Source organism: Tursiops truncatus, chromosome 11, assembly GCF_011762595.2.
Source record: "Tursiops truncatus isolate mTurTru1 chromosome 11, mTurTru1.mat.Y, whole genome shotgun sequence".
Taxonomy (NCBI): Eukaryota; Metazoa; Chordata; class Mammalia; order Artiodactyla; family Delphinidae; genus Tursiops; species Tursiops truncatus.
The window spans coordinates 9322428-9326854 of NC_047044.1; the positions used below are offsets into that span (position 1 = coordinate 9322428).

The 4427-nt window shown below is 58.4% G+C and overlaps 1 long non-coding RNA gene across 1 annotated transcript; it reads right to left on the reverse strand.

Annotated features, from left to right (window-relative positions):
* Nucleotides 1-1613: 1613 nt before the first annotated feature.
* On the reverse strand, nt 1614-4146 carry LOC141275949 (uncharacterized). The gene is made up of 2 exons (XR_012324650.1): nt 4012-4146; nt 1614-2277 (listed from the first exon to the last, which is right to left on the reverse strand). It is a non-coding gene; the product is annotated as an uncharacterized lncRNA (long non-coding RNA).
* Nucleotides 4147-4427: the final 281 nt, after the last annotated feature.

Below are 4427 nucleotides of genomic sequence, written 5' to 3' on the forward strand. Positions count from 1 at the left end.
AGGGAAGCCCGAGTCCAGCCCCTTTATGGGAAAACCACAGAGCATGTGGTGGGCACTGCTCCTACCCTGGGATGGGCACTCGGTACAGGGGAGCCTGGGGGTCTGGCACCGCTGGGGAGGACACAGCAGGTCTGTGCAGGTTCGGTATGTGTTGAGGACCTACTATGTGCTAAGTGCTTCACGTGTACCAACACACTTAATCTCACAGCAATCCTGGGAGATTCTCCTTCACAGATCAGGAAATCGAGGCTCAGAGTGGCCAGGGAACATGCCAGAGGGTACCAGCTGGCAAACGGCAGAGCCAGACTTGAACCAGGCCAGACTGATCCTGAGGCCCTTGCTCTTGGCCACTAAGCCGGGTGGCCTCATCTCCACTGTGGCCACTGCGGGCCATCTCCTGGGGTCGCCCCATGACACCTGCAGAGGGTGGAGGGCATGCTACAGAGAGGCAGCGCCTTCCTGCTGGCAGTTGGTCTGTTTTGCAGCTGGCAAAGGGTCAAGGTGGGAGGTTTGTCTCTGATCTACAGGGGCTAGAGGCTCAGCTCTGGCCCCTCCCTGGCTGTTCTTGTAGGGGCCCAGCATGGGGCAATCCCGAAGTTTGACCAGGTTACAGGCCACCGGCTCCAGGAGCGGCTTTTTCTGGACCCTCTGTGATGGGCAGGTGGGCTGTCACTTGGTGCGGGCGCAGGGATAAGAGGTAGGGTTCGGGAAGGCTGTAGGGAGATGCAGGGGTGGGGGGAGAGCATGAGCTATACCGGACTCCAGCCCTGTGATTCTAGAGGTGCCCCCACCGCCCCCAGGCTGAGCACCCATCTGTCCCTCCTGAGCCCAGCTTTCTCTGGCCCTTTGTCTGGGCTGCTCCTCTGGGGCACCAACCTACCGGATCAGGTGCCGCCTTCCCATCCTTTGACCTGGACCAGGCCCTGTTGGTGGGTGGGGACAGACCACAGAGCCTTGGGCTGTGCTGCAGAGGCTGCCCAGACTCAGGCCCACCCAGACCCAGGCCCAGGTGACTGGAGCACAAGAGGCCATCTACACAGGGGGTTGACCCATTAGAAATAGAGGAAACCAAGGCTCAGGGGGCCAGGGGGCCTGCTGGAAGTCACAGAGCTGTCACCCAGAAGAGCTCTGGTGTCCATCAGCCCTCCCAAAGGGGATCTTGGCTGGAGCCGCCGGCCCCTCACCTTCTCCTGGCCTTTCCGTTGGTCCCCTAGCCCCTGAGGCCTGGCTGGTTCTGTTCCAGTGTGTTGTCCTGCACTGGCTCCTGGTCCCCCGGGGGGCCAGGGTCAGGTAAACAGGATCCCAGCCAGCACTCCCTGACCTTGTTTACCTCCCGAAAGAATGTGAGGGCATTCTTCCCCTTCCCAGGCTGTGAGTCACCCCTCAGCGATGCGCCAGGCTCCCGCCACTGCCTGCCCGGTCCCCACTCACCCCCCCTCAGACCCCGGCCCCTTGCCTCCTCACCCGGTGATGTCAACCCTGTCTCCCCCTCCCCACCCCCGTGGAGCCCACCGGGCCTCGAGTCGCCATGGCAACAGCTCACAACAGGAAGCAAGGCCCCGCGGAGGCCTGAGCTGGGGCAGAAACACAGGAAGCAGCGCTGAGCACCGTGCAGCATTGTCAGTCCCGTAAAAAACAAAACAGGACAAAAAGATTTAATGAGAACAATTAGCCCAAAGAAAAAGGAAAAAAAAAAAGGCCAAAAAAACAAACAAGGCCAAACAGCCTGAAGGCGGGAGGCTGGCTGAGCTCCAAGGACCCCGTGTTTCCCCTCCCGACACAATGTCGGTTAAATAATACTTCCTTCTCAGAAGGCTCCTGGGGGGAAGAGGGGTCCTTCCCAGTAGCTCCTCTGTTGAGCCCCCCAACTTCTGAGGACCAGATGGGCTAGTCCCCCGCCCCCACCCCAGGTATTGTTACTCCCCAAGTCCTTCACCGGGTGGCATCCAGCTCAGGGGAAGAAAGGCCAGAGGCCTGGGCCACTCAGATGGAAACAACTCCTGGCCCCAATGCCGGGAGATTCTGTGCAGCGATGATCTCTCCTGAGCCTCAGTTTCCTCCCTCGTTTGCACCCTTGCTGTCCTCATCGTCGTCAGCATCACCCTCCCCTCGTCTCTGAAGTGTTGCGAAGCTTCAATGAGTTGGCACATCCACAGGCACACAGTAGGCGATCGATGCGTGTTGAATGAACGAGTGAAGGAATGAATGAATCAGCGGAAGTTCGTGGAGTCAATTTCAGCTCAGCACAAATTAAGAGTCAGAGATGGACAAGATGGCCTGTGAGGGACAGAGCTCCCTGTCAGTGGAGGTGGACGAGCAGAGGTTGGGAAGATTTGGTGGGATCTTATAGAGGGAACTGAGCCCTGGGGTAGGGGAGGGTGCAGCGGAGGATCCTCGGGTCTCTCTCCCTCCCACCAGTGGAGGGCTCTGGCCCAGCGGCTCTATCTGGATGATACAGTCTAGTCCTGGGCCCTGTCCAGGCACCAGGGGGCCCCTGGTGGCTTCCGAGCAGGGCAGTGATACGTGCAATTGGATAACTTAGGGAGGTATCCCTGGACAGATTAGGAATGGTGGGGACACACCAGAAAAGAACAAGATGGGAGATGGGGGAAGCTGGGGTCTGCTGACTTGGTTTCTTTTCTTTTGAACTCAATAGTAATGACGCATAGTAAGTGTTCAGTCAGTATTTATTGAACGAACGAGTGATCACCCCCTTATACTGAGATATTTGTTTTGCGTACATTGTTTATTCATCCTCATTACAACCCTATGAAGTAAGCCTCATTCTTCCTAGTTTACAAATGAAGGAATGGAGGCTCAGAGAGGTTGAGTGACTTGCCCCAGGCTGCACAGCATGTAATGGAGCCGGATTCCAGCCCATCTGACTCCACCTGCCATCTCAGACATGCCACACCGCAGTATTGCCCTGTGCTGACTCCATGCTGGGCCTTGGGGACACATAGATGATCAAGCCCCAGCCATGCCTCTGAGGAGCCCCTGGGTTAGTGGCCTCAGTTTTCCCAGCCATAGACTGAGGGGTGGTAGGGGAAGGCCCAGGCCCCTCCAAGCTCTCCCACCACCATCCCCAGTGAGGCTACACGGAAGGGGCAGCCAAATGGGCACCAGGGAGGGCAGGGAGGCGGCGTCAGGCCCAGGGGGGGAAGGGAAGGCTGAGACGGAGGAGGGAAGGAGGAGCCTTCAGGAGATCAGATAACCACGGGGTGTCCCTCAGGAAAAGGAACAGAGACCGGGGCTTGGTGAGGGGGAAGGAGAAGCAGATGTGGTGAGAGGCAGGGACAGGTGCACTCAGGGCTGGGAGGAAATGAATCTCAGTCCCGGCGCCTGGCCTTCTGGCCCCAGGCCTGCTCAGCCGGAAGCCGGGCCCCAAACATAGCATCTGGGGTTTGGGGCTGCACCTGAGGGCTTCAGGTGGGACCCGGAAAGGACTTCCCGCCCACACCTGTCCTCCTGCCTCCTCATCCGGGTGCCCCACACGCACCTGCCCTGGGGCCTGCTGGAAATCCTCCTGGGGGCTGTTGAATGGGCTACAGGAAAGGGGATACAGTCTGTGGGTGGTTTGTGCCCGGAGCGAAGGAGGGAGAGGAGGCTGGGCGGTGCAGGGAGGGGCCCCGGGGGCCCCACGGGAATGGGACAGGTCTCCTAGGACAGGAAGCGACAGAGGGTCGTCACAGATGGCTGAGGAAGAGTCCTGTTCTACATTGGGGGTCTCTGTCAAGTTGTTCCCCTCTGGGCCTCAGTTTCCCCATTTGTGAAGTGAGGGCTCTCATTCTCAGGAGAGGCAATAGGTCGGCCTAGTGCTTAAGAGTGTGTCGGCGCCTGGACCACCTGGGCTCAGTCCTGGCTCCGAAGTCATGCCAGACAGACCCAAGGGTGCGGGGTTTTAATAACACAGAATCCAATAGGGTCTGCAGTGTGGCAATGTTCTGGCTCCACCACTTGTCAGCTGTGTGACTTGGGCAAGATGCCCAATGTCTCTGTGCTGTTTCTCACCTTCAAGAAGAAAGTTGTAGGGCTTCCCTGGTGGCGCAGTGGTTGAGAGTCCACCTGCAGATGCAGGGGACACGGGTTCGTGCCCCGGTCCGGGAAGATCCCACAGGCCGCGGAGCAGCTGGGCCCATGAGCCATGGCCGCTGAGGCTGCGTGTCCGGCAAAAAAAAAAAAAAAAAAAAAAAAAAAAGAAGAAGGTCGTAACAACGCGAATGTCCTGGGGAGCTGGAGGACCCAGAGAGTTAACACACCTACCGAGGCAGAATAACACTAAGTAGGTTGTAAGGGCCCAGAGACCATCCTAAGATGCTTTCTAACTGGGGATCCCCGAGACAGCTCCACTTCCAGGCTCTGTGCCCAGCCTGGCCCTCAGGACAGAGGGGAACAGGCAGAGGAGAAACAGGGAGAGAAAGTGGGAA